Genomic DNA, 22,539 nt, shown 5'->3' on the forward strand with positions numbered 1-22,539 from the left:
AATAAAAAAAAATTTGAAATATTATAAATAGAACAAAATTGGAGGAAATTTTTTTTATTTTCATTTAAATTTGTTTTATTAAATTGCAATACCAAAATTTCTATTTATAAAGAATCTCATTTAAAGTATTTGAAAAACTGTGTATAATACAAATTTTAGTTTAAAATATTTTCTGAAAATCCTTAAACAAAAGCACTAATTTGAAATTTTATTAATAGGAAAAAGAAATATCTCTTTAAATTTAGTTTCCATTTTTTACTTAAAAAAACGTAGTTCAAATATTTTTTTATATTTATAAAATTTTATAATTTATATTTATTTTAATTTATAAAATTAAAATTTTAAAAAGTATTTTGAAATTATTTATTAAAAAAAAATTTTAGTGTAAATATTTTTTAGTATACTTATAAAGGGGGGTTAAATTTTAAGGGCCGATGTTGATTGTAAACCACACCTAAACGTCAAGTTTTCTCTGCATTTCCTTTGACATTTTTTAATTCCAGACTAACTCCATTTGAACTATGGAAAGATACATAATCGAGCAACGCGTTAAAGTTATTCAGGCGTATTATGAAAACGGGCGTTCAAATCAAAATGCATTTCGCTCACTTCGTGATTTTTTCGGTCAATTTAATCGTCCAAATGTGCGTACAATCGGAAAAATTGTGCAAAAGTTTGAGCAAACCGGGTCTGTAGGAGATGTGAAAACACCAGTGAATGCTCGTACAGCTCGTACTGCAGAAAATATTGCTGCTATTCGCGATAGTGTGGTTGAAGAGCCGTCCACATCAACTCGTCGTCGTGCCCAACAATTGCACCTCTCACGCTCGTCGTTGATGAACTTTATGCATAAATACTTGCATTTACACGCCTACAAGGAACAATTGTTCTTGAGTCCTAAGGCCTCTTGACCATTTCAAGCGTCGTCAATTGTCAGAATGGTGGCAGGAAATGGCAACAGTGAATGACCAATTTTCGAAGAAAATCATTTTCAGTGGTGAGGCACATTTTCACCTCAGTGGATTCGTCAATAAGCAGAATTGCCGCATTTGGTCGAATGATAATCCAAGAGTGATTGCCGAAAAACCAATGCACCCACAAAGAGTGACTGTTTGGTGCGGTTTATGGGCCGGCGGCATCATTGGGCCATATTTGAGGCCGGTCAGGCAGTTACTGTGAATAGTGTTCGCTATCGTGAGATGATAACGAACTTTTTATGGCCCGAATCGGAAGATATGGATGTGGACGATATGTGGTTTGAACAGGACGGTGCCACTTGTCACACAGCTAACGAAACAATGGCTCTTTTGCGCGAAAAATTTGATGGCCGAATAATCTCACATCGCGGCGATGTCAATTGGCCGCAAAGATTAGGTGATTTGACGCTGTTGGACTTCTTTCTTTGGGGTTGTTTGAAAGAAAACGTGTACGTCGATAAGCCAGCAACAATTCAAGAGCTAAAGGATAAGATAATTCGGCACATTTACGGCATAGAACCTCAATTATGCCTCAACGTCATCGAAAATTTGGACCATCGGATGGAGGTGTGCCGCCGAGACCGCGGCCCCTATTTGGCCGATATTTTATTCCACGCGTAATTGAGCCATATCAATATTATCATAATAAAGAGAAATGACAATAATTTCCTAAAAAAATTGTATTTTATTCAAAATCAACACCGGCCCTTGAAACTTAACCTTTAACCTTTATAAGAAAAGTTTTTCTTTTAATATTTGTTTTTTCAGTTTGTAATAAAAAATTTCCTTTTTTATTCAAAACAATTCTTATTAATAAAAAAAATAATTTGTAAAAGTTTTGCAAACTCTTTCGATAACAAATGGATTCGAGTTTTTATTAATTTTATTAAAAAAACATAAATTTAAAACTTTATTTTTTTTATTTTTAAAACTTTTATTAACAAATAATCTTATATTTTTGTTTATATTTTATTAATAAAAAATTGTTTTGAAATATTTTTCGAGTTTTCGATCAATAGAATATTTAATTGGAATAATAAAATTATATTAGTCTGTTTTACAAAAATTTAAAAGCAAATATTTTTAAAAAGTTTCATTTCGTTTTTTTATTATAAGTAAAGTTGAAGTAGAGAATATTTTTAAAGATGAAATATTTTTTAAACTCAAATTGAACCATTTTTTAAAATTTTGTTAATAAAAAAATTTACTTCAGATATTTTCTAAAATTCTTAATAGTGAAAAAAATCACTCAAAATATATTTTGAAATTCCTATTAATAAAAAAATAAGAAGAAACATCTTTTAGCACTTTTATTAACAAACAAAGACATTCTTGTGCAAGAAACTTTTAAACTTGAATGAATAAAAAAATAAAATTCAGGCATTTAAAAAACATTTATTAAAGTTTATTTAATTTTTGCAGAGCAATGACAAAAATATTTTTAATAAACTCAATTTGTTTATTTTGCATTTCGCTTCCCGTACTCTTTAATCGAATCCGCAGTTTATGCATAATAAACTCAATTACATTATAATTTTTATTCATAAAAAAAACAGAGGCACGATATTTTATTATTGTCACGCAACATATGTTTGTATGTATCTACCTGCTGAAAAAAAATAAAAAAAAGCCTACCAAAAAACTTAAAATAAAACTGCGTTGATTGGGCTGCGCTATTCATTTCGGTCGGTCATCTCACTGACAATTTGCGGTCGATACGCCGATAATCACGTTCGTGATGCAATGCGATTGGCCGGCTGTGATACTCGTAAAAGCACTTTGAGTCTATTGACACTTAATGAAGTGGAAAGTGTCAGAGCAGACAGGGTGCACTTGGAAAATGTTCCATGAAATTCAAGCAAAATATAAAAATAATAAAAATATCAAATATTGAAGACCTAAAATTGTCTAAAATATGGTGAGCAGATATTGATGGAGGATCGGAAATTGTGAAAGGTCCCTAAGGGAAAGCTGCTTAGATAATAATGCACATTTTTTGAGGAGTCTATCAAGAACTTCTTCCTTCACCTCTTCGTTCATTCAAAGTTAGTGGAAGCTTAAGCTAGATTTTATTTAAATACCCAACTTTTGGAACATCTACGAAGCCATTGAGTACGTTGAAGAGCTTATTTTTTAACCCTTCTTCTTATTTATTAGTCCCCCTAGGTCTTCATACAATATCATCTTCAGTGTGACTCGAGGTATCAAGTCAAAGATAATAAAAAAATGGTACGAAAAAAGTTCATTCAGAAAATTGAGCTTTTCGTCTGCTTCAAATAAGGCTTACAACCCTGTATTTGGTTTTATAGTATAATAAATAGATAACTCTTACCAGGCTTACCTATGTAAGTAATTTTAAATATCTGAGCTATGAAAAAATTATTCGCAAAGCCAACCCAGAAAGCAATAAACTGACACACAAAAAATGTTTGTCTCGAATTAGTTAATTTATGAGATTTAGATATAAACTTTCTCATTCAAGGCTCTTAACTCTTACCAGGCTTACCTATGTAAGTAATTTTAAATATCTGAGCTATGAAAAAATTATTCGCAAAGCCAACCCAGAAAGCAATAAACTGACACACAAAAAATGTTTGTCTCGAATTAGTTAATTTATGAGATTTAGATATAAACTTTCTCATCCAAGGCTTTTTTAATCTTTTCATTGGGGGGATTTTTAAGTGGCGGGTCCCAAACCCAGCGCACAACCAGGTATCCTGGAATGCTTCGCCTTCTCACGTTAGCTCACTCCCGGAACGGGTGTTCGGAAGCTACCCAGAGGATACGTGGGCTAATCCCGGACGTTGTGAACTGCTTGAACCATATGCAGAAGAATCTTCCTGGCCACTCCCAAGTGAATGGCGATCAGTAACTTTCCCCACATGCGTGGACTTCTACATATGGAACCATCCTCCTTGAAAACCAACGCAGAATCTCTCTTGCCAACAAGTGCTACTCTAGACTGAATAGGCAACTGAGCAGTCAAGTCCTCTCGCGACGAACAAAACTAACACTCTACAAGGCTCTCATCACGCCCGTCCTAACGTATGGCGCAGAAGCTTGGACGATGACAACATCCGATGAAGCGACGCTTGGAGTGTTAGAGAAAGATTCTGCGTAAGATTTTTGCACCTTCGCACATTGGCAGCGGCGAATATCGCAGGCGATGGAACGATGAATTGTATGAGCTTTACGACATAGCGCAGCGAATAAAGATCCAGCGGCTACGTTGGCTGGGTCATGACGTCCGAATGGACACAAACGCTCCGCCTCTGAGAGTATTCGATGCGGTACCAGCTGGTGGTAACAGAGGAAGAGGAAGGCCTCCACTGCGTTAGAAAGATCAGGTGGAGAAGGGCTTGGCTTCACTTGGTTTGTCCAACTGGCGTCGGTTAGCACGAGAAAGAAACGAGTGGCGCCGAGTTTAACGGCCAAAATCGCGTAAGCGGTTATAGCGCCAATTAAGAAGAAGAAGATATAAACTTTGGTTGTTCTACCCAGAAATGCGGTATTTGTCCAATGGCTTCGTATTTAATTCTGGTATCTCGATGTCTCGGTTTAGTTTAAGTAACGTCCCGGGACGAGTTGATATGGGACTTCATCTGACCACTGATAAAAAAGTTTGAACGAAAGAAGGAATGCCAGCAAATTTTAAGAACATAAATACCCAGTATTGCGAGGTGGCAGCTGTTGGTCAACATTCCCAAGCGAAACTGCACATCAGAGTGAATGATCGCCTAACGACAACTCCTCACGGTGCCTAGATCCGGTTTGAGATTCGATTAAGCCCCTGTACCGCGTCAAGGTGCCTGCACTCGCAGGAGTAGGCGGAAGAGTTGATATTAACTTAGTTACCTAAGCCATCACTTTCACACCTAAGTACTTTCATATTCGTTAGTTACGTCGATCTAACGACACAAATGGCCAACTGTTTTGAGAAAAAGCATATTTTGACCATATTTACGATCTTGACCACACAACCATTGCCTGAATTCTAGAAAATTACATCCTGGTTGAGACTAGGAGGGGATCGGATCTGAAGTTAGTATACTCTGCTCAATATGTGGCCTCTGGATCAGATAGCGCTAGCCAACAATAGATGGACCTCGATAGAGATAACTAAATAAGTCTGGCTTAGAAGGGATGAGAGCAGGGCTATATCTCTCATCATCTAGACCGGCCTTCCATTAGTGCAGCAGCTGATGACACTAACGAGCAGGTTCCAATGGAAATTCATGGGAATTGTATGCGTCTTTTTTTGCACAAACGAGAAGAAGGCAGCTCCCCGCTTGCCAGAACGCGACATTGCTGTCTAAGCTGCTGTTTTCTTTGGATGTCTAGCAGACTTGGAATCGGCAGCCATCTACAGTATTTTATTGCTTATCCGAAGTAATTTTATCACATTGTGAGTTAAAGGGGAGCTCGAATCCTAACTAGTGGTATCACAATGGGCCTTCACGCCTTAGTAGGCCCTCTCTTTAGCCTTATGCAGAGAGACGACCATCGTAACTTAACCCGACGGCCTTGGCCAAACAGAAATTAAAGCATTTCAACACTGATACGAGTATAGTGGAATCTCCAAAGGTTTCAGGTGTAGCCACGATTATAAACGTATTAATGGGATATAAATATTTTGCGTTGCAGTGCTGCCTCAGAGAATAACTTTTACCAACAGGTGCTACTTTGGGCTCAGTAGGCAATTGAGAATTAGAGCTCTCCCTCGAAAGACCAAACTGACACTCTACAAAACGCTCATCATCCCCGTCCTGCTTTATGGCGTAGAAGCATGGACGATATCAACAGCAGATGAGAAAGTTTTGGGAGCCTTCGAAAGAAAAATTCTACGTTAGATCTTTAGCCCATTCTGCGTTAGTGACGAGTACCGCGTACGGCGGAACAGCGAGCTGTATGAGCTATGTTATATAGGAACATGTTAAGTGTGTAATAATGCAGCGGCTATACTGGCTTGGCCATGTCGCCCGTATGAACGAAGACGCAGGCGAATCTACGATATGGTGACCCAAAGAGGAAGACGAGGAAGACCACATCTCCTTTGGAAGGACTAAGTGCTGCAGTACCTTTCAGCACTCAAGATATCCAACTGGCACCAGCGAGCGCCCTCGTTATCCATCTTCTAAGAAAAACATCTTTGCTACACTTTTATCCTTTTACCATCAACAGAGACAAATGTGTTTTAATCATCTCCTGACTTTCAGATAAACTTCAGGCCCTCCCAAGCTTACCCTACTTGTACAAAAAGTGTCTCACATTGGACCGTAATTCGTCTAATAACTCCCAAATTATTCATATGGCACTTCCATGCCATTTCACCATTCCAAATTTGCTATGCTGACGCTCCATGCGATGTGAACTCTTTAATACCTTGATGGCTCTTTTGAATAGCTTTTTGGGATCGCATAGGACCAAAATTTAGCAAATAATTGTTTTTAAGTATTGTCAAAAATTGTATTATTTTAGAGCCTAAGTTTGTGTAAATACCACAGCATAGATAGAAAACGCCAGACCGGGAAATGAATACCGGTTTTCAGACTAATAAAAATAAAGTAGAAACCAAGAAGCAATGAACAGGTGGAGGGGCAAATCTGCATGTGTCTGCAGCGACAGCAAAGCTTATGGCTATAGACAGCCCTCCAACTACTTCAAAAGTAGTTGAGTCTTGTAAACCCAGGCTAAACTATATCGGTAGACATAACTTCCTGTTGCTAACATGGGTGGCGGGGCACGTGGGTATGGCGGCTAACAGGATTACTGACTCTTTTGCTAGTTTGGGCTCTGAGGCCAACTTCTTTGGCCCGGATCCCGTTCTATCACTACCTTCTGCAGCCATCAAATTCACGGTAAGTAAACAGGGTAAACCCACAAGCGAGCTTGGCAGGCTGAGAGAGGCTGCAGATGGAGAAAACTGATGTTACCTGTCACGTCCGACCTACTGTTGGAGATTCTCCTGCCATAAAGCAGCGGGTTGGACTGATGATGGGTCACTTTCTATGGGCGAAGCACATGGAAAAGGTGGGCATCTGCAGTGCACACCGCCCAGCATGTGGAGAGGAGGATGAGACGGCGGGCGTCTGTCTGAGCTTCGCTTGAATCAGGTTTGACACCACAAGATCTGCTCAGATTACTTCGGAGGTCGGGTAGATTTAAAGAAAATTAAAAAGGGAACACGAATGCACTACAATGGACTTAAGTTGTCTGAGTAATGATGCCCACTCGAAGAAATTGGGTCTACGACGCTAGACTAGCACTTCAACAGCACTCTCAAAAATACTATGAATCCGAATTTTATGTTGTTAAGAACAAAAATCAAGTCGAAAGTAATCTGCTAACTGGGCTGGTCGTAAATATTTTTCAATATTCATATATACTTATGCTCGAAAAACACATACATATACACCCAGTACATATAAATACATACAAATGACCATAAAAAACATATCGCATTACACCTGTGAATTCACTGAAGCATCACAGCGTCAGACATGAACACCAGCGAGCTGCCAATAGAGGACACCAGCAGACGCAATCAGGCCAACTAGAGTGGTGGAGCACCGTGCGGGATGTGGCGTGTGGAATGTGGAATGCGGAAAATTGCTTAAAATCAGTGTTGGCTGTCAGCAAAGCAAAAAAACAAAAACGAAAAATCACAGACGCAATGCTGGAATGCGTTTTGGAAAAAAAAATTTAGCGTTAAACAGCAAAAATGCACAATAAGGGCAATTAATGTTGCGTGAGAATGGCCAAAAGCCAGAAGTGCCAAAGGCAGCAGGGCAGCAAGATAGACAGTTAAAGAGAAAGCCTGACTATCAGCTGGAAAACAGGAAATAAACGTTAAGTAGATGAGAATGGCATGGGCAGGGCGCCCACTTGGTGACCAAACACATGGCTTGGCAGTCAGGCAGGTGAGCCCAGTAGACCAGCTGTTTGATGGTCAGCCAGTTGGAAAACCAGCGAGCTTAGTGGTCTCCTCCACACAAGGACAGGCATTTAAATCGTCTGTGAACAAGTAAAAGTGCGCCCGGTTGTTGGCGAATTTCTGCAAAGTCCCACCAATTATGGCTATTTGGAAGTGAAATGTTCTAAATTTAATTAAATTTAAACAAAAGAATTGCAGAAATATTTTGCAGTCATACATACAATTATCTGACTGCAATAGGGTCATTTATGTCAGTTCAGAGTTGGCTGGTGGGTATGGAACTTTCGGTGTGCAGGCAGCGGCTACGTTCAGCCAACTCGAATTGTCTGAGGAAAATGCACACTAAATTGTCGTGTGTCGATATGTCCAGTAAAGGGGATAGTAAAAAAAAAGAATTGGAAAGTAAGTAAGTGGAGCGCAATGTCATTTACAGTGGGCTGTTTGAGGATATTAAAATGAAAACAGAACCATTTAAGCCCCCGTAGGACACCTTTTTTTAAAATTTCGTTTGGGCACCCGGGTCCGGTATTTTTTCATGCTGTTCGGGGATCCATTTTAAAGGTTATATCCATAAATCGATAGACAATTAAATCTTTGGAAACTACCTGGAAGCTCAAGTTGTTAGCTATAATAGAAATATGTTAAATTCACATCCACAGTTGCCCTGCCAGACTCGGGTGCCTAACGGAGAGCTAAAGATATCTTACCAGAGTAAGTAGCCTCCCCCCTTGGCGTTATGTTGTCGCTAAGAACATGACTGGTTTCTGATATTGTAGCGTAAAGTTTTCTGCATTGCGATGCTCTTTTTTTGTAAAATTTTCAGCACTCCCGGTAAAGACCATCCTTCAACTCGTCTCATCCTCCAACACATCTTGCATAATGGCCTGCGATCGCCTTTGTGTCCGCAAGAGAATCTTCGAGTACATTTTCCCCTAACCTTTTTTCCGTCGATATTTCCATCAATCAGAGAGATGTTTGAACGACCGAAACGCGGCAACTCATCAACCATAGACTGCGAACTGCTTCAAACTCTTAGTTGCACTCGAGTGCTCGTAAAATACTTCTTATCACCTCAAGGGAGCCATGAACAAAGTGCAGAATATGGAAACAAAGCCCAGTGACCCGCTTCGGAAATGGCTTCAGAGAAACTCCACATTAAACATAAGCTGAATTCTCTAAGAGAATGTAGCTTTTTTTCAGAAGAGTCGATCGGCTGCTCACTAGTGTAATATTTTTTAAAGAGATAAACATTTATTCTGATACCCAAGCGGAAATTTCAGTATTTCTGAGCGCACTTCAGAGCTGAATTACACTAGAAGCTTGCTTTTGGTCTCATCTGAATACTTTGCTACCAAGTTTTGCAGGTACCAAGTCATAAAGACTTTGCTGGGAGCTGCACTGCTCCTAGAGTTTAAATCACATCAGAAACTATTTATCATTATTTTGGGCTCTCAATTTTTAAACTGTTACTGAGGCGTCCAGACTTCGGAAGCCTTTTTCAAAATCTCCGACAATCAGCTTGTCAGTAACCAAAGGGATTAAGGAAATGCTCAACACACCAAAGGAGCAAGATTGAATCGAGCTTTGACATCGCTCGACGCGTTGATCCCTGGCACTGTGAAAATTAAGTACTATTATTGGACCAAGATTTATGGGTATCTTCAAAAAGTAACTGGGATATAATCCAATATCCTAAATGCTTGAAGAGTGGCAAGAGGAATTGGATTTATAGCCAAACCAGGTTAGTTGCATCGCAAAAACTGCGGACCCATAAGACTCACCTCGAAAGGCTACCAGATTCGAATAGTAATGCACGGGCGACATCCAGCCCAATATCAAGTAATCAGCAGCTATACGAAGGAAATATCCACAGAGGTGGATATGAATTGTGCCATACTACAGATAGAAAAAGTTCTGGAAGAGGTAATATACCATCGGTGCCTTCCTTGGTATGTAAGAAATTTTTAACAATACTTCTACGGATGTCCTATAGAAGAGACTTACTGCAATCAGCTTAGGTCCTGCCATACGTATTGTCCGATCCTGAAGAAAGGCAAATAGGATTAGGTTAGGCCCCTTGCGAGTGGCCCAATAGACAAAATTTAAAATTTGTCCTTTGTGCTACCATACAAGGGAAAAGGGAGCGGAAAAGGAGAAGGGAAGAAACCAAACAGGTGGAAGAAAAGGAAGAAGGAGCTTGGGAGTAAAGGATGACGACCAACAGTGGCGATTTATGTTTGTAGTAATAGCTCCATTGATGAATTTCACCAGATGTGTGGCATTTAAACCCGTAATATCCGCAAGTGTAACGAAAAAGTGTGATCCCAGATGTCTAAACTCTTGCCCGAGAAGAGCAGAGCAGCTAAGAAGAAGGTGCTGAGACGATTTGACCTCATCCTCGAGACAGCTTCTGCAGAAAGGACTTCAAGCTATCCCATGCCTCACCGCATGGATACCTAACGGACAATGTCCAGTAAGGATACCTAACAAATTCGAGAGTTGCGGTTTTATTAGCCTTAGAAGCTCCCTCGAGCACCCTCAATATCCGTGGCCAAAAGGATCACGCGACTTTGCATGTTTGCGTACTAGCCCAGTGCTCGCTGAGTTGACGCAAATAGGGTATACCCTATGAAGATATTCTTCTTCTGTGTATGGCTAATACATTTTTTCAAGAAATGAGAGATTTAAGAACTTATAAGAGTTTAAGCACGCAGAGGGTAAGCCGCGACCCTCGGGTCACTGTAATAGGCAAAGGTTTTGTGTGCAATTGATGACTTTCCATGACCACAATTGGAGCAGTCCAAACAACTAAAAACAAAATAATTATACGTACATCTCCACATCACCAAAAACAATAAAAACAACAACAACAAAACTTTTATGTGGACGGAATGAACTAACCAACCGAATACTTTACCAACAAAAAAACCCAAGAAATGCATTTTCATTTGCAGAAGTCACCGCCACCATCACAGCTTAACGGAGCAGACAATGAGGCAACGCTACGACAATCAACCTGCCTTCCATTTCATCAATTGAAATGCAATGCAACTTCGACCGAAGGGACGGCTTGGTATCGCATAAAATGTCATAGTCGTTGGACAGTTTTGCTTTTGCTCTCATCCCACTTCTCGTTCTTGGTGGTGCGAGATCTGAGCTTGTCAGCCCTAACATTTCATACCTACAAAGGCAGAGCTCCCCCCCCCTATCACCTATCGCACCATCCAGCCATGCACCAACTACACAACTATTCGTCTCTTTGTCATCAAGGCTCGCTGGTCCATTGAATTGTTTTCTACGTACAAATGACGGCTGAATGAATGATTGAATAGCAGCATAACTGTGCGAAATTGATGGAGTTTGCAAAATAGTTTTGTTGTCATTCCGCGTGGTTTTACTGTTCACTTGCAGTTGAATAGCTATTTCGTGCCTGCTTTGGTTGTTTTGCCTCTACGACTCTATTTTTTTGCCTTATTTCTGTTGTTGTTGTTGTTGTTGCTTTAAACTCATTCGTTCACTCAAGCATTCATTCATTCATCTATTTGGCTCAGCAACTTTCAATTATTGTTTGCTCGAAAATTTGCAAATTCCATTCGTTGAACAACGCGGCAATGTTGTCGCATTCGGAAATTGCCTAAGCCTAAAATCAGAAAACAATTTACCTGCATATTTTGAAGTATGGCTCATTGGGGGACTCTCGGAGGTTTAAAGGCATCCACTTTGTGTTCTGCATTTAATCGAATTAGTTGGTTAACTGTTCCCTGCCGTTTTTGTTGATTAAAAGCAAATAACAAAGAAAGCTACAGTACCTCAATTCAAGGACAGATGAGCAGAAGTAATAGAGGAAAGATGGCAATTTGAATGAGGAAGTATGTATTTGGAATTTCTTGGAAATGATTTTTCGGAAAAAAGAAGCCAAACAAAAGTTGTGTATGAGCCAAGCAAATGGACCTTAATTGTCAGAACTCTAAAAGACAACGGCCAAGATAAAAAATAGAGGCGCTCAGCACCAAAATATGTCACAGGATCCTTAAAGCGGTCGCATGACCGATATTCCAGGCAAAAGTCGTCGCATGGTGCAAGTCAGTGCAGGAAAATCACAAATGGCATCCAAGTTATTCAGCTCAGATCAAATATACGATCTTTCTTGTAATCGATCGCAGCTAAAACTTGAATGCTTACGAGTTACCGCGAGTGAGACAGTTGAGCAGCAAATAAAAAGCATTTATGATCTATCTCGCTCGAAAGGATTACGCGCGAGCACACATTGGCTCCCGCGTCGCGAATTCATCAATCTTACGCAATCGTTTGTTTGTAGTAACTGAATTATGTGATCGATTGCTGAAAGAGATGGATCTTGAATCTTTGGGCGAAAGTATTTCTGAGCGATCGCCATCGTTCATGATCGATTTTCCGCACAGGGCTTGAAATATCCAAAGCATTTCCAACAGTAGGTAGATTACTTACATTTTTCAAAAAACAAAATTTATCGAAAAGAAATTTGTTTTCGAAAAAAATTCGAAAATGCTTTTTTGATATCGTTTTCGTGTAAAAATATACATCGATTTCGAAAAAAATTCGAAAATGCTTCTTTGAACATACGAATATCGTTTTCGTGTTGCACATTCCGAAATTAGTGTTATACACATTTTGAAGAGATTGGGTTTTTGGTAAAACTTGATTTTCGAAAAAAAAATCAATTTCGAAAAAAATTGGAAAATGCTTTTTGGAACAAGAATATCGTGTTCATGTAAAAATATACAAAGAACAAGTTTTTCGAAAATACACGTTTTTGGCAAAACTTGATTTTCGAAAAAAAATCGATTTCGAAAAATATGCGAAAATGCTTCTTTGAACATAAGAATATCGTTTTCGTGTTGCACAATCCGAAATTAGTGTTATACACATTTTGAAGAGATTGGGTTTTTGGTAAAACTTGATTTTCGAAAAAAAATCGATGTCAAAAAAATTGGCAAATGCTTTTTTGAACATAAGAATATCGTTTTCGTGTAAAAATGTAAAAAAACATGTTTTTGGAAAAAACACATTTTTCAAAATAAAATTCTCGAAAAAACACGTTTTCGGAAAAAAAATTAATTTTCCAAAAAATTCGATTTCGAAAAAAATTCGAAAATGTTCTTTTGAAAATAAGAATATCGTTTTCGTGTAAAAATATACAAAGAACAAGTTTGTCGAAAAAACACTTTTGGTACAACTTGATTTTCGAAAAAAATCGATTTCGAAAAAAATTCGAAAATGCTTCTTTGAACATACGAATATCATTTTCGTGTTGCACATTCCGAAATTAGTGTTATACACATTTTGAAGAGATTGGGTTTTTGGTAAAACTTGATTTTCGAAAAAAAAAATCAATTTCGAAAAAAATTGGCAAATGCTTTTTTGAGCATAAGAATATCGCTTTCGTGTAAAAATGTAAAAAGGCATGCTTTTAGAAAAAACACATTTTTCCAAAAAAAAAAAATTCTCGAAAAAACACGTTTTTGGAAAAAAAATCGATTTCGAAAAAATTCGAAAATCCTTCTTTGAACATAAGAATATCGTTTTCGTGTTGCGCAATCCGAAATTAGTATTATACACATTTTGAAGAGATTGGGTAGTCCACAATTAATTTTTGGAAAAGGTTTTTGTAGAACAAATTTTAAATGTATTTTCTAAACTAGTTTATAAATATTAAATGGTTAGTATTGGCAGTGATAATTCGGCGCTTTTTAATATATATTAACCCTTAATTGATGACGTGGGGTCAAGTAGACCCTGCCGATCACGTTTATTGCGCTAATATTTTACTCTACATATGAAGCAAGTCACTCATACCTTATTACGATTGGTGCTCGAGTTTGTGCTTTTATGTAGAAAAAATATAAAAAAAATTAATTTATGTAGAGAAAAATATAAAAATTTGTGCATGTGCCGTCAAAGTACTTTCTTCAAATCACGTGGTGCTTTGTAGTTAATTTTTAAATAAAATTGCTTACCGCTCTCTCTTCCGATCATATGCGTATGTATGGGTAGTAGATGTTACACCACACCCGAAATGATCACTTCGGTCATTCAGATTTATGTGGTTCCATAGTGTAGCGGTTATCACGTCTGCTTTACACGCAGAAGGTCTCCAGTTCGATCCTGGATGGAACCAGTTGGTTAATACTTTTTATTGAGGAAAATACTATTTTTTCAACACATACAAGGTGGCGCGAAATTAATCAAGATTTCCATCACTCGAAATCATTGCTTTTTATTCAGTAAAAAGTTATTTAAACCAAATTTGTGTAATTAATTTTATGCCACCTATGTATTACTTAAAAACTTTGAAAACCTATAAATGTAATTGAGAGTATCAAAACTGCTAGTGTCGATGGAAAATTTGCGATCGGTATTTTTATTGACCCTCTGATCATACCATTTCGACTCAATTATAGTGCGGAGTACCTAACGAGTACTAAGAGCAAAGTAAGCATTTCTTTCATTCTGAAACCGGACAAAATTGCTTTTGACTTACCTAAATCGTACGGACTTAAGAATTTAACATCCTATTCAGAAAACAATCAAATGTATATTCTCCTCTCCATACCTCTTAGATGCAAACTCCATTCGCTTGAACCCTTCACGATTGGTCTACATTAAATAAAAATGGAATCGAAATCGACCTTGCAGTAACTAAATAGTTCTCGTAGGTAAAATACTCAGCGGATTGATGAAAAGTGCGCTATGAGAACACTTGGACTTCGAGAAAACTTTCCTCGCTATCGTTACTATCTACGGATCTACCGCAAGAGTTTTGAGTGGGCGACAAGGTGGGCTCATAGGCGGAAAGCGCAGGTAGCATACGAGTAGGTTAGGTTAGGTTAACCAGGTTGCTTGTCTAAGACAAGACACTCGGTGACCATAAGGCCCATTGTGATACCTGTATTCGATTTACACCCGCTAACTAAGTTGTTTAAACCGCTTAGATCTTTTTAAGAAGGTAATTGGGCCCTCCAGTGAGACATTTTACAAATTTTCCAAGTCTGCGAAGAAATAATCGTCAAGATATTTGGTTCGATTTTTTTGAAGTCTAGGAGGAGGTTTTGTACCGACTCAATTTCTTCTTCATCTTCACAACTCCTGCAGAGCTCATGGTGAGGTATACGCATTCTATTCGCTAAGGTGCCAATAGTGCAGTGACCCTGGTAGTAGTAGTTCTGGTAGTTGATTTGTTGAATCCAAACAGAAATTTTGTCCTTTTAAGATTCAGTTTTGGCCAGAGCGCTTTGCAGACTATGCAGTTAGTAGTCAGAGACCACCTTCTATTGGTTTCCTCGATTACGCTCAAGTCAATCGCAGTATACAGTTCGTTTAGAGGAATGCTTATGTCTCCAACCCCTCGCTGTCAAGTTCGGAGTCTTTACTTGCATACTCCTCCGCTCTTTCATTTCCCTCCACTCATCTTGAGTTGATGCGCGCTGCTTGACTATCAACAAAAATGGTGAGGTTTACTGGATGTAAGTCCATTAGTCTTAGCGTAGAGCTCAGCTAGGAAGACGCTTCACCGGTTTAGGGGTCTAAAGAAGCGAGTACACTCCCCATCCAGTGCCATTGTCTATCTTTGAGCTGCCAGTATAAATATGGTGACCACTGACTCAACTGATTTGAGTCTGGTCTGCCAATCCTTTCTGTCGGGTATTCGTATTTTATAGTATTTGTTCAGATCTATCTTGGGAACCAGGGTGGAACATGTAAGATCGCTTCCCACGCCACCTCAGGCGTCGATCGGAGCGCACCTGTTATTCCTGCACAAGCTAATCGTTGCACTTTTAAGAGATCCTTTAGCAGAATTGTGTGCACCGCCTCCCAACACACGAAAGCTCCATAAGTCAAAATGGGTCTAGTGATCTTATTGCACGACCAGTGGCTCATATATGGTTTCAGATAAAGAGGGAATTACAAGCGCCGATTGCTATAAATATTTTTTTTTGTTTTTGTTTTTTTGGCGCCCTAATTAAGTTTCCATATCTGGGCCTAAGTTGTTTTCAAAACATCGCAAAATATTGTTTAAATATATTTCTTAGCGAAACGCTAGGGTTAAGACATGCGTCAAATTCCATGGGAAATATTTTCGTAGAATATTTGAATCCATCAGCTCTCACCTAAAGGCGCCGTTTTCACGGTTACTTCAAAGAACCACTCAAAAAACAAGTTCGGAAAGTCGTTAGTGGATTAAAATGAAAACAGTTTTGTTCCAAAAAATTGTACTAGGAGACTTCCAGGCGAAACTTTCATGGCATGAACGTAAAAGTCTCTAAAAATTTACTACTACTTTAGTGGGCCTTACAAAACCAAATTCGGGTTAACTTTTGCTAACCCAGCGGCGAGTGTTTTATCCTTGAGAAAATATTAACAAAGTTTGGACAGGTTTTGCGCCCAATATAAAATTTTCAACTTCGCAAAAATATATAATAGTTAAGTCTTTTCCAATTTATTGCTATTTTTTTGTAATTTCAAATTTTTACATAATTTATGAAAAATTCAATTCTTTAATACTCTTCTACTTCTTTGCGTGTTGCATATATTTTTTTTCTAATATCAACTTTTTACATAATTTATGGAAAATTTAAAATTTCGAAAGTTAGGTCAATATAGTGGCACCAATATGTGGTTCCATAGTGTAGCGGTTATCACGTCTGCTTTACACGCAGAAGGTCTCCAGTTCGATCCTGGATGGAACCAGTGGGCAAATATTTTGTGTGTGTAATATTTATACATTATTATTATTATTTTTTATAGGCGATAGATACAATATAACCTTAACTTATGTACTTGGCACACAACTTACTTACTTATTTTATTCTTTATTTGTCAAAGCAAAAAAGTAAGATAAAGGCTTGAGTTAAGAATTTTTGCCAGCTTAAGGAATTAATACAGATTAAAAAAAGCAAAAAATAATTAAAAAAAAAAACTTTATTGTTTAAACTACCAAAAAATTAAATCAGCTGGTTCCATCCAGGGTCGAACTGGAGACCTTCTGCGTGTAAAGCAGACGTGATAACCGCTACACTATGGAACCACATAATAGACTATCGGCATGAAACACAATACAACGCAGCGATAGCAAGGAATAAAATCTGCTTTCTAACATAATTCAGATTTATGTAAATATTAACCAACGAATTGTTAATTAAATATTATTTGTTTATATTATAATTAAGGAGGCGAAAAAAATTAAGTAGTCTTAAACTTTTTATTAATAAAATTTTAAAATTTATAGTACTGAAATACTATTGAAGTGCTTTTGAGTGACAACTGACCTACAGCCAGACATCGGCAGCGTGGCCGAGCGGTCTAAGGCGCTGGTTTTAGGCACCAGTCCGAAAGGGCGTGGGTTCGAATCCCACCGCTGTCAATATGAATTTTTTAATTCAATTCAAAGAAGTTTTTAGTTTTAAAAATAATTAAATATCATTAATTGTAAAACTAAGTGAATGAAATATACATACATAATATGAAGAAACCGAAGCGTTGGAAGTGATTTTGTATGAAGGTAAGGGTAGTAACACTAACACATTCAATCCTTGTGGAAAATTGGCTTGGCTCACTGGTGCTTGAAACTTAATAAATAAATATAACAAGTGAAAAATGTATAAGCAGCAGTAATAAGAAATTTTATTAAAAACATTTATTTCCATTACCAATTACAAGTTTTGTAGTTGCATAAAGAGCAGAATAAAAACATTTTTTCGAAATTACAAAATGCTTCTTTTTTTTACTTTCTCTCCCTATGCATGCCAAATATTACTATCAACTACTACCGAAGGCCATAGTGTGGACAATGTGCTAATTAAATTAGGGTTGTATTGAACATTTCCTATAAATAAAAATATTGTTATCAATCTGTAGTCAAAGTTTAACCGAGATATTTTTTTCAATCAATTTCAATTGATAATTCCTTTACTTTCAAAAATCTTCTGTTGCTATGTACATATGTATGTATGTATGTTCACTTTAGCTGCTTCTCGCAACCACGTGCTGTGTTATTCAATGCATGACGTATGAATCACTCTCGAATATGTACTTTTCATACTACAGAGCAAAACTAAATACTCTGCACTCACTACGTCTGCATATACACACACACAAACTGCTTGTATACTCGCGCAGGCATTCGTACCTACCCAAGTATTTAGTCAGTCAGCAACGCGATAACATGACTCAATCGTACATTTGTTTATATTATTTTGTTTAAACAATAATCTTTTTCTTTGCCTTCTTCGCCTGGCATTTTCCGTCGTTGACTTCTCATCCACTTTATGTGGCTTTAAGTTGAAATGTTGGTTTGTTGGTTGTGTTAAGTTAAGACTATACTTCACAGGATCATTTCTGTAGTCAGTCTTCATTTACTTTCAATGCAAAGTGAAAAATTTCTCACCCGCGATGAGGAGATATATCGTTTTATCTGGCAGCGTGAGGTTTATGAACATAATTTCTAATTTTGTCCTATGGCATATTTGAGATTTTGTTTCTTCGATGATCGCTCGGTTCAAACGGATAAAACGACTTCTGAGTGGTGACCAAAATTAAAAACTTTTTAATTAAATAAATTCCAAGGTATAAACGGAAAATTCTGTGAGAGAGTTTTGCTGGGGCTTCAAGGGACAATGAAAAAGCACTGTCCCAACTAAAGAGTTACATTTTTAGTTGTCTCCAAGTGTTTGAACAAATTTGTGTCACATAAAGTGTAACATTTTGAATTGTGCCTGTTTAAACCAAACGGTTTGTTTAAAATATACCAAAGTGTATAAAAAAATTTCAGGAAAAGTAACAACTCAAAAATTTATTATTTTAGCGCAATTACTAAAAAAATAAGAGTGAAACAACGATATATTGATTTTAATGATATTTTCATGCAGATACATTTTTTTTTTTCTTGTAATATATTATTAATATTTACGGAAACAGTTTTTCGTCTCTACTGAAAATGTTCAAATTTTGAGTTGTTACGCCTTAAGGGGTTACGCCACTCTAGCTACTGTAAAAAAAGCAGTTTTTTAAGGATTTTTTTTACATTGAAAGAAAGGTGCTAGGAAAAAACTTTTAAGTATATTATTAAGCATGTATTTAAGTGTAATTACAAATATTTTTATTGAAAAATATTACAAAATGGCGCCTTTGGAGTGAATCTCTGAACGCGCCCTGCGAAAAAGGCACTTCACGGCACGCAGTACAACTGACGTAAATGTCCACCTAAACCAAATTAAAAAAATTCTTCTCAATCGACGTGAGTATAGCTGTAGAAATACGTACGGGATTTTAGAAATATTGAAATTTGTGTATTTTGCAGATGTTTGAAGTCAAAAGTAGAATTTTTCATCTAAAATGGAACCGTTAATTGTTTATAAAATTTTTTCTAATTAATTAATAAAAAAAAACGTATTTCAGTGCGGAATAATGTTCTAAAGATCCTTGTACAATTACAAGTGAAAATATTAAAAATTGTTTGTGTTATGCTGCGTGCAGTTTTGAAAAATCACGTTTTGAGATAAACACGGTTTAAATTTGAAAACGAGTTTTACATATGAAAAAGTGACAAATTCAACTGTATAAAATTTTTTACCTTTAATCTGCTATCCCAGGTCCATAAAGTTGCCCTTCTGAATCCAAATTTTGCTCTTCTTTTTTTTCTTGTTGATTTAACGGCCAAGCGCGCCGCTTTTGCTGCTCCCGTCAATGAGCGTTCTGCGAGTTTGATGCGATTAGCATCGGTTTCAACGCAAAAATTGTATGCTTCGGCACCAATATCAATCTCCAAGACCTTCATAATTTGCAGAATACTTTTAATACCATCATTAAAGTTGCAAGTGGCAATGCTTACTGCAATATCTAAGACTTTTTTTCCACTTGAATAGGATTTTGGAGCGTAGTTCCATTTTACCACTTGAGCCTTCATGGTTACATTGGCACTCTTCTTGGTGGCTAAAGTACCATTGCTCATACTCAGTCGTATTTTTTTTAACTTCCCAGTACTCACAAGCTTTACAGTACTTACACTTGACAGATACATCGATAATTTTACCCGTGTGCCATCCAATCAAAGAAGATACGCCATAAAGAGACGAGAATCCCCTTTTTCGCCAAGAGCCATCACCAGAAACTGTAATTCCTCCTTCTTCACCTTTTTCACGGCTTTCATTTATCTCTTCTTCTGCTGCTTTCTTCATGGAAATATCTCTAACAGCACTGCTTGCGACGTGTAACAAGTTAACTATTTTATCATAGAAAGAATGAAAAATAGGTCGCGGTAACTCCATAAAAGCACAGAATTTTTTTATGCCATTGAGCCCTATACCAAGTATTCTCATAGCTAAAACAATTCGTCGATTAATTTCGTAGGCTTTATTAATAAACTTACAACTTGGAACCTCAACATAATTGCAATTCGGGCATACGATAACTATCTTAAAACCAAGCCCACGTGGACTTTTTTGCTCAAAAGTTACATCTGCATCACACGTTTTACACTTTATGTATTGAGCTATTGTTGAAAATACCATTATAAAATTCAAAATGCAATAACCAGCAGCATAGTCAATATTAAATTCATCATCAGATTGCTTTAATTTTTTAGCAGATGCACTCACACCTGGCACATCACTTTCAGCTTCAAATCGATTCAGTGGTCTTCGCTTTTTCACGTTGCTCCGACGCCTTGTAACAAACGATCCTTTTGTACCTTTATGACCTGTATACACTTTTTTATCGCTCATGTTCAGAATTTCACTATTATTATGCAAAAATCAAAAAAAATTATAAATGAAAAAAATCACACGAATATTTCAAAAAATTATTGTAATATTTTTGACAATGTTCAACAAAAAGAGAGATATTTCCTCATGCTCCAACGACTAACAATTCGTAACTAATAGTCGTGTCAGAGACGTCAGAGGCGCTCGCGCAAAAGTGCGAAATATTAGAGATAAACATTTTTTTCACGCATAGGACTTTTTGTTTTATATTCTAAAGAGTTTAAAGCATCTTTTAAGCAAAAAAAAAAAATTTCGATATTTTGAAAATCCTAGAGTGGCCTAACCCCTTAACGTAACAAGTGCGATTTCTTGGTCATTTCCAAGGCGAATTGATTTAATAAGTCCCAAGATGAAGAAACGTAAACGAAGTCTTTGCGGGATAAACAAGGAGGGGAAAGGTAAAGGTTTGGAGCTTGTGTAATTCACAATAATAAAAGGTATGGAACAGCGTCCAGGCAACAAATCCTTAAGTTGCTTACAATCAGCAACATATCGTAGTCCCTTTCCGCAGCCCCCGTCGAATACACAAAATTGAGCAAAACTTCTCCCTTACTTCCCCCCACTGTTTATAGTATCCTGAAGGTCTGAATTAATCCGCACACAACATCTCTTTTTTTTCTTTAAATTCCATACAACAAGCTCTGCCTCCACACCACCAGGCGTATAGTTACAAATTTCGGAATTTTGAAAAAGTACCCATCTGCCTTTCCATTCAGGTGATTGTGATGCACGATGGTGAGAATAATGAGATCGTACCATCGTGGTCCCGTAACTTTACTCTCAGCTCATTTTCGTTACGCCACACTAGCCAAATTTGTGATCAGATTACCATTATGTACAGTGGCTCACAGCTTATTTCATGCAGTTTAAGTTTATGAATTTAAATTATTGCAGCAAATGATTTGCTAACATAATGAGTAGAGCAGAATTCGTGGAAATATAGTCCCACCCACACACACTACGGGATGAAATGCAACCACAACGCGGTATCTTTGCTCACAGTTTATTTCATGCAAGCACTTGTTTATGTTGTGGCGGCGGCTAGTCGCTTGGTTAACGGTATTTTGAATTTCTGGTTTATGTAACTAGCGCACAGTTATTGCTCAATGCAATTTTTAGTATGTTTGTGATCGCCAAGTGGACAATATAAAAAATAGGCCGACGCACTACGATTGAACAGCGAGAACTGGTCATCAAGCATTTTCAAAGCGGAAAGTCGCGGCGAAAAATTGCGGAAATAGTTTGTTGGAGTAGTGCTACAGTACAAAGTATCATTGAACGCTTCGTTAATGAAAATCGGGTGCAAAATAAAGGCTGATGTGCCCCAAATAAAATTTTTGACGAACGTGATGAGCATTTAATTGTTCGAAAAATAACAGAGAACTGCTAATCGAAATTCAGGAGGAAGTGGGCAAATCACGTTGCGTCGAAACAGTGCGACGGGTAACACGTGAAAAGGACTTTAATGGTCGAGTACCATAAAAAAAAATCAATTGCGCCGAGTTGCCTTCGCCAGAGAGCTTGAAATTAAAGATTTTGATTTCTGGAAAACGGTAATATTATCTGACGAGTCCAAATTCAACCTATTTGCCTCAGATGGAATGTCTTACGTCTGGCGGGAACCTAACAGAACTCCACAAAAGCAACATAAAACCGACTTTGAAACATGATGGTGGCAGTGTAATGGTATGGGTATGTATGTCAGCAGCCAGAGTAGGAAATTTAGTGTTTGTCGAGGGTATTATGGACAAAACAATGTACTCAATATTCTAAAAGATAATCTACTCCAAAGTACTGCCAAACTTAGAATACCTCAAGTCTACTAGGACCA

General features: G+C 37.4%; 5 non-coding genes across 5 annotated transcripts; 4 read left to right on the forward strand and 1 right to left on the reverse strand.

Annotated features, from left to right (window-relative positions):
* Window positions 1-13,995: 13,995 nt before the first annotated feature.
* On the forward strand, window positions 13,996-14,068 carry Trnav-uac (transfer RNA valine (anticodon UAC)). The gene has a single exon. It is a non-coding gene; the product is annotated as a tRNA-Val (tRNA).
* Window positions 14,069-16,565: 2,497 nt separating this feature from the next.
* Window positions 16,566-16,638, forward strand: Trnav-uac (transfer RNA valine (anticodon UAC)). The gene has a single exon. It is a non-coding gene; the product is annotated as a tRNA-Val (tRNA).
* Window positions 16,639-16,902: 264 nt separating this feature from the next.
* Window positions 16,903-16,975, reverse strand: Trnav-uac (transfer RNA valine (anticodon UAC)). Its single transcript has one exon. It is a non-coding gene; the product is annotated as a tRNA-Val (tRNA).
* A 256-nt stretch (window positions 16,976-17,231) lies between these two features.
* On the forward strand, window positions 17,232-17,311 carry Trnal-uag (transfer RNA leucine (anticodon UAG)). Its single transcript has one exon. It is a non-coding gene; the product is annotated as a tRNA-Leu (tRNA).
* A 949-nt stretch (window positions 17,312-18,260) lies between these two features.
* On the forward strand, window positions 18,261-18,474 carry LOC129246608 (small nucleolar RNA U3). The gene has a single exon (XR_008582484.1). It is a non-coding gene; the product is annotated as a small nucleolar RNA U3 (small nucleolar RNA).
* Window positions 18,475-22,539: the final 4,065 nt, after the last annotated feature.

The sequence above is a fragment of the Anastrepha obliqua genome, chromosome 4 (assembly GCF_027943255.1).
Source record: "Anastrepha obliqua isolate idAnaObli1 chromosome 4, idAnaObli1_1.0, whole genome shotgun sequence".
Classification (NCBI taxonomy): Eukaryota; Metazoa; Arthropoda; class Insecta; order Diptera; family Tephritidae; genus Anastrepha; species Anastrepha obliqua.